Here is an 11356-nt window from a genome sequence, read left to right on the forward strand (position 1 = left end):
TTATCCCCCAGTGTCTCCATCTGCTGGCGGTATTGAATAAGCATTGCTGCACTGATGGGGTATGCATTAGACGAAAAAAAAGAAGAAAAAGAAGAATAATACGCCCAGAAAAGAGGCGAAAAGGAGAAAAACGTAAAAAAACGTGAAAAAAAAGTAAGAGGAAGAGAAGGGAAAAAAAGGTGGAAATGGGTTTAAAAGTGATTTCGGCGGAGAAATATATATATATATATATATATATATATATATATATATATATACGCGCACACACACACATATATATAAACGTATTCTCCGTTGAGATATTGCAGCCGCTGCTGTGTCCAGGCCCAGGAGCCTTAGCACTGTGCTGTGATGTCACTCAATACCACTGACATCACTAGGTGTAAACAACATCTCTCCTTTGCTGTGTATGTGACTATGGAGCTGTTTGGTGATGTCGTCTATTATGGCCTTCATAGAAGCAACAGGAGATTGTTGCATCCATCTAGAACCCTCAGAACTACAGTGCTATGATGTCACTCACTTCCACAGGCCTTGCAGAGTGTAAACAACAACAACCCAGCTTTGTCGTGTATGTAACCATAGGGATTGTGATGTCACCTAGAACCTTCACAGCAGCGACAGCTTTATGAGGAGCATCAGCACTGCTCTGCCTGAGCAGAACCATCACCGCCATAGGTTGTCAAATAACCCGGATTTAACCCACACAGGTAAGTCCAATGGGGTGCAGGCATGTCCTCTATGCTTACAGCTTCCCGTGGGTGTTGGTTTGATACCGTTTGGGGACAGCCAAGGAGGCATCTGCAGGCAACAAAGGTAGGTGTGTGCTTGTGTGTGTGTTTCCTATGCAGATCCTAAGCCCAGTGTCACATGCAAGTAGGAGGAGTAAGAAGGGTTCCTGGCAAATCCGGGTTATGGATTGCATTTAAAAAGGCCCCGTGGGAGTGCAATGGGCCCCTGTCTTGCTGCTTAGCAATAATGGTATGGGTTTAGGTTCTGCTGTGTGTACTGGTGGTTGACTGCCCCCCAGCCCAGAGTGTGCATGGAAAATTGTCTGGCAGCCTCCCTGACAGCAAGCAGTGATAGTGCCCATGAAGGGGACCTTGTTGGGCCCGCCCCTTTCACGGTTATCGCTTCTCGGCCTTTTGGCTAAGATCAAGTGTAGTATCTGTTCTTATCAGTTTAATATCTGATACGTCCCCTATCTGGGGACCATATATTAAATGGATTTTTGAGAACGGGGGCCGATTTCGAAGCTTGCTTCCGTCGCCCTATGCATTGACCCGATATGGCAGTATCTTCGGGTACAGTGCACCACCCCCTTACAGGGTTAAAAAGAAAGATTCCTACTTTCATTGCTACCTGCTTGCTGGCTAGCCAGCTAGCCAGCCCTGTGGGCCTTGCTGCTGCTGCTGCTGCTGCTGCAGCCAAAAAACAAAAGGTGGTGCTGCTGCTGCTTCTGCTGCTTCTGCTTGTGTCTGGCCGCTGTTGGAGCGTCCAGGCACAGGACTTCTGCTGCTGCTGACTAAATGGCCTCCTTAATTGGATCATTTGAGTAGCCAGCACACCTGTGCAGGTAGGGCATGACATGATAGGCAGCTGCCTTGATAGCGGGTGGGTGCTGAATGTTCCTAATTGACAAAATAAGATTAATGCTTATGAAGAAATATAAAATCTCATCCCTTCCCCAATATCGCGCCACACCCCTACCCCTTAATTCCCTGGTTGAACTTGATGGACATATGTCTTTTTTCGACCGTACTAACTATGTAACTATGTAACATAACATGGGGGGGTCTCCTGGCTGTTCACACAGGTGTGTCATTGCTGTACATTGACCATGCATTGCTTCTGTGGTATTGCAAAGGCAAAGACAAATGCTTCCAGCCATCCATTGCACTAATGGATTGGTCATCAGCTGGCTGTCTATGTCCCGCATCAATATAGACCAAAGTACAGAGGGTTAGGCTATGCTATAGTGCACCTACCTGATGCATCAGAAGGTGCGAGGCCCTTGCTAAATTCTGTGCACAGACTTTGAGATCTATGCTTTAGACTGTATCTAAACCTGCTCCAACATGGACTGACATTCTGGCCTACTTTCAGCCGATGCGACTTGTCTGTCGCTGAACAGTCGCTTTTTATGTATTCAGCACCTATGTATAATGTTGTAAAAATGCTCTAGAAGCTAAAGTCGCAGAAATGTCACACATATTTGGCCTGCAACTTTCTGTGCGACAAATTCAGACAGGAAAAATCAGTATAAATCCTTAGAAAATTATCCCCCAGTGTCTCCATCTGCTGGCGGTATTGAATAAGCATTGCTGCACTGATGGGGTATGCATTAGACGAAAAAAAAGAAGAAAAAGAAGAATAATACGCCCAGAAAAGAGGCGAAAAGGAGAAAAACGTAAAAAAACGTGAAAAAAAAGTAAGAGGAAGAGAAGGGAAAAAAAGGTGGAAATGGGTTTAAAAGTGATTTCGGCGGAGAAATATATATATATATATATATATATATATATATATATACGCGCACACACACACATATATATAAACGTATTCTCCGTTGAGATATTGCAGCCGCTGCTGTGTCCAGGCCCAGGAGCCTTAGCACTGTGCTGTGATGTCACTCAATACCACTGACATCACTAGGTGTAAACAACATCTCTCCTTTGCTGTGTATGTGACTATGGAGCTGTTTGGTGATGTCGTCTATTATGGCCTTCATAGAAGCAACAGGAGATTGTTGCATCCATCTAGAACCCTCAGAACTACAGTGCTATGATGTCACTCACTTCCACAGGCCTTGCAGAGTGTAAACAACAACAACCCAGCTTTGTCGTGTATGTAACCATAGGGATTGTGATGTCACCTAGAACCTTCACAGCAGCGACAGCTTTATGAGGAGCATCAGCACTGCTCTGCCTGAGCAGAACCATCACCGCCATAGGTTGTCAAATAACCCGGATTTAACCCACACAGGTAAGTCCAATGGGGTGCAGGCATGTCCTCTATGCTTACAGCTTCCCGTGGGTGTTGGTTTGATACCGTTTGGGGACAGCCAAGGAGGCATCTGCAGGCAACAAAGGTAGGTGTGTGCTTGTGTGTGTGTTTCCTATGCAGATCCTAAGCCCAGTGTCACATGCAAGTAGGAGGAGTAAGAAGGGTTCCTGGCAAATCCGGGTTATGGATTGCATTTAAAAAGGCCCCGTGGGAGTGCAATGGGCCCCTGTCTTGCTGCTTAGCAATAATGGTATGGGTTTAGGTTCTGCTGTGTGTACTGGTGGTTGACTGCCCCCCAGCCCAGAGTGTGCATGGAAAATTGTCTGGCAGCCTCCCTGACAGCAAGCAGTGATAGTGCCCATGAAGGGGACCTTGTTGGGCCCGCCCCTTTCACGGTTATCGCTTCTCGGCCTTTTGGCTAAGATCAAGTGTAGTATCTGTTCTTATCAGTTTAATATCTGATACGTCCCCTATCTGGGGACCATATATTAAATGGATTTTTGAGAACGGGGGCCGATTTCGAAGCTTGCTTCCGTCGCCCTATGCATTGACCCGATATGGCAGTATCTTCGGGTACAGTGCACCACCCCCTTACAGGGTTAAAAAGAAAGATTCCTACTTTCATTGCTACCTGCTTGCTGGCTAGCCAGCTAGCCAGCCCTGTGGGCCTTGCTGCTGCTGCTGCTGCTGCTGCAGCCAAAAAACAAAAGGTGGTGCTGCTGCTGCTTCTGCTGCTTCTGCTTGTGTCTGGCCGCTGTTGGAGCGTCCAGGCACAGGACTTCTGCTGCTGCTGACTAAATGGCCTCCTTAATTGGATCATTTGAGTAGCCAGCACACCTGTGCAGGTAGGGCATGACATGATAGGCAGCTGCCTTGATAGCGGGTGGGTGCTGAATGTTCCTAATTGACAAAATAAGATTAATGCTTATGAAGAAATATAAAATCTCATCCCTTCCCCAATATCGCGCCACACCCCTACCCCTTAATTCCCTGGTTGAACTTGATGGACATATGTCTTTTTTCGACCGTACTAACTATGTAACTATGTAACATAACATGGGGGGGTCTCCTGGCTGTTCACACAGGTGTGTCATTGCTGTACATTGACCATGCATTGCTTCTGTGGTATTGCAAAGGCAAAGACAAATGCTTCCAGCCATCCATTGCACTAATGGATTGGTCATCAGCTGGCTGTCTATGTCCCGCATCAATATAGACCAAAGTACAGAGGGTTAGGCTATGCTATAGTGCACCTACCTGATGCATCAGAAGGTGCGAGGCCCTTGCTAAATTCTGTGCACAGACTTTGAGATCTATGCTTTAGACTGTATCTAAACCTGCTCCAACATGGACTGACATTCTGGCCTACTTTCAGCCGATGCGACTTGTCTGTCGCTGAACAGTCGCTTTTTATGTATTCAGCACCTATGTATAATGTTGTAAAAATGCTCTAGAAGCTAAAGTCGCAGAAATGTCACACATATTTGGCCTGCAACTTTCTGTGCGACAAATTCAGACAGGAAAAATCAGTATAAATCCTTAGAAAATTATCCCCCAGTGTCTCCATCTGCTGGCGGTATTGAATAAGCATTGCTGCACTGATGGGGTATGCATTAGACGAAAAAAAAGAAGAAAAAGAAGAATAATACGCCCAGAAAAGAGGCGAAAAGGAGAAAAACGTAAAAAAACGTGAAAAAAAAGTAAGAGGAAGAGAAGGGAAAAAAAGGTGGAAATGGGTTTAAAAGTGATTTCGGCGGAGAAATATATATATATATATATATATATATATATATATATATATATATATATATATATACGCGCACACACACACATATATATAAACGTATTCTCCGTTGAGATATTGCAGCCGCTGCTGTGTCCAGGCCCAGGAGCCTTAGCACTGTGCTGTGATGTCACTCAATACCACTGACATCACTAGGTGTAAACAACATCTCTCCTTTGCTGTGTATGTGACTATGGAGCTGTTTGGTGATGTCGTCTATTATGGCCTTCATAGAAGCAACAGGAGATTGTTGCATCCATCTAGAACCCTCAGAACTACAGTGCTATGATGTCACTCACTTCCACAGGCCTTGCAGAGTGTAAACAACAACAACCCAGCTTTGTCGTGTATGTAACCATAGGGATTGTGATGTCACCTAGAACCTTCACAGCAGCGACAGCTTTATGAGGAGCATCAGCACTGCTCTGCCTGAGCAGAACCATCACCGCCATAGGTTGTCAAATAACCCGGATTTAACCCACACAGGTAAGTCCAATGGGGTGCAGGCATGTCCTCTATGCTTACAGCTTCCCGTGGGTGTTGGTTTGATACCGTTTGGGGACAGCCAAGGAGGCATCTGCAGGCAACAAAGGTAGGTGTGTGCTTGTGTGTGTGTTTCCTATGCAGATCCTAAGCCCAGTGTCACATGCAAGTAGGAGGAGTAAGAAGGGTTCCTGGCAAATCCGGGTTATGGATTGCATTTAAAAAGGCCCCGTGGGAGTGCAATGGGCCCCTGTCTTGCTGCTTAGCAATAATGGTATGGGTTTAGGTTCTGCTGTGTGTACTGGTGGTTGACTGCCCCCCAGCCCAGAGTGTGCATGGAAAATTGTCTGGCAGCCTCCCTGACAGCAAGCAGTGATAGTGCCCATGAAGGGGACCTTGTTGGGCCCGCCCCTTTCACGGTTATCGCTTCTCGGCCTTTTGGCTAAGATCAAGTGTAGTATCTGTTCTTATCAGTTTAATATCTGATACGTCCCCTATCTGGGGGACCATATATTAAATGGATTTTTGAGAACGGGGGCCGATTTCGAAGCTTGCTTCCGTCGCCCTATGCATTGACCCGATATGGCAGTATCTTCGGGTACAGTGCACCACCCCCTTACAGGGTTAAAAAGAAAGATTCCTACTTTCATTGCTACCTGCTTGCTGGCTAGCCAGCTAGCCAGCCCTGTGGGCCTTGCTGCTGCTGCTGCTGCTGCTGCTGCAGCCAAAAAACAAAAGGTGGTGCTGCTGCTGCTTCTGCTGCTTCTGCTTGTGTCTGGCCGCTGTTGGAGCGTCCAGGCACAGGACTTCTGCTGCTGCTGACTAAATGGCCTCCTTAATTGGATCATTTGAGTAGCCAGCACACCTGTGCAGGTAGGGCATGACATGATAGGCAGCTGCCTTGATAGCGGGTGGGTGCTGAATGTTCCTAATTGACAAAATAAGATTAATGCTTATGAAGAAATATAAAATCTCATCCCTTCCCCAATATCGCGCCACACCCCTACCCCTTAATTCCCTGGTTGAACTTGATGGACATATGTCTTTTTTCGACCGTACTAACTATGTAACTATGTAACATAACATGGGGGGGGTCTCCTGGCTGTTCACACAGGTGTGTCATTGCTGTACATTGACCATGCATTGCTTCTGTGGTATTGCAAAGGCAAAGACAAATGCTTCCAGCCATCCATTGCACTAATGGATTGGTCATCAGCTGGCTGTCTATGTCCCGCATCAATATAGACCAAAGTACAGAGGGTTAGGCTATGCTATAGTGCACCTACCTGATGCATCAGAAGGTGCGAGGCCCTTGCTAAATTCTGTGCACAGACTTTGAGATCTATGCTTTAGACTGTATCTAAACCTGCTCCAACATGGACTGACATTCTGGCCTACTTTCAGCCGATGCGACTTGTCTGTCGCTGAACAGTCGCTTTTTATGTATTCAGCACCTATGTATAATGTTGTAAAAATGCTCTAGAAGCTAAAGTCGCAGAAATGTCACACATATTTGGCCTGCAACTTTCTGTGCGACAAATTCAGACAGGAAAAATCAGTATAAATCCTTAGAAAATTATCCCCCAGTGTCTCCATCTGCTGGCGGTATTGAATAAGCATTGCTGCACTGATGGGGTATGCATTAGACGAAAAAAAAGAAGAAAAAGAAGAATAATACGCCCAGAAAAGAGGCGAAAAGGAGAAAAACGTAAAAAAACGTGAAAAAAAAGTAAGAGGAAGAGAAGGGAAAAAAAGGTGGAAATGGGTTTAAAAGTGATTTCGGCGGAGAAATATATATATATATATATATATATATATATATATATATATATATATACGCGCACACACACACATATATATAAACGTATTCTCCGTTGAGATATTGCAGCCGCTGCTGTGTCCAGGCCCAGGAGCCTTAGCACTGTGCTGTGATGTCACTCAATACCACTGACATCACTAGGTGTAAACAACATCTCTCCTTTGCTGTGTATGTGACTATGGAGCTGTTTGGTGATGTCGTCTATTATGGCCTTCATAGAAGCAACAGGAGATTGTTGCATCCATCTAGAACCCTCAGAACTACAGTGCTATGATGTCACTCACTTCCACAGGCCTTGCAGAGTGTAAACAACAACAACCCAGCTTTGTCGTGTATGTAACCATAGGGATTGTGATGTCACCTAGAACCTTCACAGCAGCGACAGCTTTATGAGGAGCATCAGCACTGCTCTGCCTGAGCAGAACCATCACCGCCATAGGTTGTCAAATAACCCGGATTTAACCCACACAGGTAAGTCCAATGGGGTGCAGGCATGTCCTCTATGCTTACAGCTTCCCGTGGGGTGTTGGTTTGATACCGTTTGGGGACAGCCAAGGAGGCATCTGCAGGCAACAAAGGTAGGTGTGTGCTTGTGTGTGTGTTTCCTATGCAGATCCTAAGCCCAGTGTCACATGCAAGTAGGAGGAGTAAGAAGGGTTCCTGGCAAATCCGGGTTATGGATTGCATTTAAAAAGGCCCCGTGGGAGTGCAATGGGCCCCTGTCTTGCTGCTTAGCAATAATGGTATGGGTTTAGGTTCTGCTGTGTGTACTGGTGGTTGACTGCCCCCCAGCCCAGAGTGTGCATGGAAAATTGTCTGGCAGCCTCCCTGACAGCAAGCAGTGATAGTGCCCATGAAGGGGACCTTGTTGGGCCCGCCCCTTTCACGGTTATCGCTTCTCGGCCTTTTGGCTAAGATCAAGTGTAGTATCTGTTCTTATCAGTTTAATATCTGATACGTCCCCTATCTGGGGACCATATATTAAATGGATTTTTGAGAACGGGGGCCGATTTCGAAGCTTGCTTCCGTCGCCCTATGCATTGACCCGATATGGCAGTATCTTCGGGTACAGTGCACCACCCCCTTACAGGGTTAAAAAGAAAGATTCCTACTTTCATTGCTACCTGCTTGCTGGCTAGCCAGCTAGCCAGCCCTGTGGGCCTTGCTGCTGCTGCTGCTGCTGCTGCAGCCAAAAAACAAAAGGTGGTGCTGCTGCTGCTTCTGCTGCTTCTGCTTGTGTCTGGCCGCTGTTGGAGCGTCCAGGCACAGGACTTCTGCTGCTGCTGACTAAATGGCCTCCTTAATTGGATCATTTGAGTAGCCAGCACACCTGTGCAGGTAGGGCATGACATGATAGGCAGCTGCCTTGATAGCGGGTGGGTGCTGAATGTTCCTAATTGACAAAATAAGATTAATGCTTATGAAGAAATATAAAATCTCATCCCTTCCCCAATATCGCGCCACACCCCTACCCCCTTAATTCCCTGGTTGAACTTGATGGACATATGTCTTTTTTCGACCGTACTAACTATGTAACTATGTAACATAACATGGGGGGGTCTCCTGGCTGTTCACACAGGTGTGTCATTGCTGTACATTGACCATGCATTGCTTCTGTGGTATTGCAAAGGCAAAGACAAATGCTTCCAGCCATCCATTGCACTAATGGATTGGTCATCAGCTGGCTGTCTATGTCCCGCATCAATATAGACCAAAGTACAGAGGGTTAGGCTATGCTATAGTGCACCTACCTGATGCATCAGAAGGTGCGAGGCCCTTGCTAAATTCTATGCTTTAGACTGTATCTAAACCTGCTCCAACATGGACTGACATTCTGGCCTACTTTCAGCCGATGCGACTTGTCTGTCGCTGAACAGTCGCTTTTTATGTATTCAGCACCTATGTATAATGTTGTAAAAATGCTCTAGAAGCTAAAGTCGCAGAAATGTCACACATATTTGGCCTGCAACTTTCTGTGCGACAAATTCAGACAGGAAAAATCAGTATAAATCCTTAGAAAATTATCCCCCAGTGTCTCCATCTGCTGGCGGTATTGAATAAGCATTGCTGCACTGATGGGGTATGCATTAGACGAAAAAAAAGAAGAAAAAGAAGAATAATACGCCCAGAAAAGAGGCGAAAAGGAGAAAAACGTAAAAAAACGTGAAAAAAAAGTAAGAGGAAGAGAAGGGAAAAAAAGGTGGAAATGGGTTTAAAAGTGATTTCGGCGGAGAAATATATATATATATATATATATATATATATATATATATATATATATACGCGCACACACACACATATATATAAACGTATTCTCCGTTGAGATATTGCAGCCGCTGCTGTGTCCAGGCCCAGGAGCCTTAGCACTGTGCTGTGATGTCACTCAATACCACTGACATCACTAGGTGTAAACAACATCTCTCCTTTGCTGTGTATGTGACTATGGAGCTGTTTGGTGATGTCGTCTATTATGGCCTTCATAGAAGCAACAGGAGATTGTTGCATCCATCTAGAACCCTCAGAACTACAGTGCTATGATGTCACTCACTTCCACAGGCCTTGCAGAGTGTAAACAACAACCCAGCTTTGTCGTGTATGTAACCATAGGGATTGTGATGTCACCTAGAACCTTCACAGCAGCGACAGCTTTATGAGGAGCATCAGCACTGCTCTGCCTGAGCAGAACCATCACCGCCATAGGTTGTCAAATAACCCGGATTTAACCCACACAGGTAAGTCCAATGGGGTGCAGGCATGTCCTCTATGCTTACAGCTTCCCGTGGGTGTTGGTTTGATACCGTTTGGGGACAGCCAAGGAGGCATCTGCAGGCAACAAAGGTAGGTGTGTGCTTGTGTGTGTGTTTCCTATGCAGATCCTAAGCCCAGTGTCACATGCAAGTAGGAGGAGTAAGAAGGGTTCCTGGCAAATCCGGGTTATGGATTGCATTTAAAAAGGCCCCGTGGGAGTGCAATGGGCCCCTGTCTTGCTGCTTAGCAATAATGGTATGGGTTTAGGTTCTGCTGTGTGTACTGGTGGTTGACTGCCCCCCAGCCCAGAGTGTGCATGGAAAATTGTCTGGCAGCCTCCCTGACAGCAAGCAGTGATAGTGCCCATGAAGGGGACCTTGTTGGGCCCGCCCCTTTCACGGTTATCGCTTCTCGGCCTTTTGGCTAAGATCAAGTGTAGTATCTGTTCTTATCAGTTTAATATCTGATACGTCCCCTATCTGGGGACCATATATTAAATGGATTTTTGAGAACGGGGGCCGATTTCGAAGCTTGCTTCCGTCGCCCTATGCATTGACCCGATATGGCAGTATCTTCGGGTACAGTGCACCACCCCCTTACAGGGTTAAAAAGAAAGATTCCTACTTTCATTGCTACCTGCTTGCTGGCTAGCCAGCTAGCCAGCCCTGTGGGCCTTGCTGCTGCTGCTGCTGCTGCTGCAGCCAAAAAACAAAAGGTGGTGCTGCTGCTGCTTCTGCTGCTTCTGCTTGTGTCTGGCCGCTGTTGGAGCGTCCAGGCACAGGACTTCTGCTGCTGCTGACTAAATGGCCTCCTTAATTGGATCATTTGAGTAGCCAGCACACCTGTGCAGGTAGGGCATGACATGATAGGCAGCTGCCTTGATAGCGGGTGGGTGCTGAATGTTCCTAATTGACAAAATAAGATTAATGCTTATGAAGAAATATAAAATCTCATCCCTTCCCCAATATCGCGCCACACCCCTACCCCTTAATTCCCTGGTTGAACTTGATGGACATATGTCTTTTTTCGACCGTACTAACTATGTAACTATGTAACATAACATGGGGGGGTCTCCTGGCTGTTCACACAGGTGTGTCATTGCTGTACATTGACCATGCATTGCTTCTGTGGTATTGCAAAGGCAAAGACAAATGCTTCCAGCCATCCATTGCACTAATGGATTGGTCATCAGCTGGCTGTCTATGTCCCGCATCAATATAGACCAAAGTACAGAGGGTTAGGCTATGCTATAGTGCACCTACCTGATGCATCAGAAGGTGCGAGGCCCTTGCTAAATTCTGTGCACAGACTTTGAGATCTATGCTTTAGACTGTATCTAAACCTGCTCCAACATGGACTGACATTCTGGCCTACTTTCAGCCGATGCGACTTGTCTGTCGCTGAACAGTCGCTTTTTATGTATTCAGCACCTATGTATAATGTTGTAAAAATGCTCTAGAAGCTAAAGTCGCAGAAATGTCACACATATTTGGCCTGCAACTTTCTGTGCGACAAATTCA

The 11356-nt window shown here is 46.1% G+C and overlaps 5 non-coding genes across 5 annotated transcripts; all 5 read left to right on the plus strand.

Annotated features, from left to right (window-relative positions):
- The first annotated feature begins 1129 nt into the window (after nt 1–1129).
- Nucleotides 1130–1320, plus strand: LOC130347727 (U2 spliceosomal RNA). Its single transcript, XR_008885604.1, has one exon. It is a non-coding gene; the product is annotated as a U2 spliceosomal RNA (small nuclear RNA).
- Nucleotides 1321–3401: 2081 nt separating this feature from the next.
- LOC130347728 (U2 spliceosomal RNA) lies at nt 3402–3592 on the plus strand. The gene has a single exon (XR_008885605.1). It is a non-coding gene; the product is annotated as a U2 spliceosomal RNA (small nuclear RNA).
- A 2099-nt stretch (nt 3593–5691) lies between these two features.
- LOC130347734 (U2 spliceosomal RNA) lies at nt 5692–5883 on the plus strand. The gene has a single exon (XR_008885610.1). It is a non-coding gene; the product is annotated as a U2 spliceosomal RNA (small nuclear RNA).
- A 2096-nt stretch (nt 5884–7979) lies between these two features.
- On the plus strand, nt 7980–8170 carry LOC130347731 (U2 spliceosomal RNA). Its single transcript, XR_008885607.1, has one exon. It is a non-coding gene; the product is annotated as a U2 spliceosomal RNA (small nuclear RNA).
- Nucleotides 8171–10239: 2069 nt separating this feature from the next.
- LOC130347732 (U2 spliceosomal RNA) lies at nt 10240–10430 on the plus strand. The gene has a single exon (XR_008885608.1). It is a non-coding gene; the product is annotated as a U2 spliceosomal RNA (small nuclear RNA).
- Nucleotides 10431–11356: the final 926 nt, after the last annotated feature.

The sequence above is a fragment of the Hyla sarda genome, unplaced genomic scaffold, assembly GCF_029499605.1.
Source record: "Hyla sarda isolate aHylSar1 unplaced genomic scaffold, aHylSar1.hap1 scaffold_850, whole genome shotgun sequence".
NCBI classification, from domain to species: Eukaryota; Metazoa; Chordata; class Amphibia; order Anura; family Hylidae; genus Hyla; species Hyla sarda.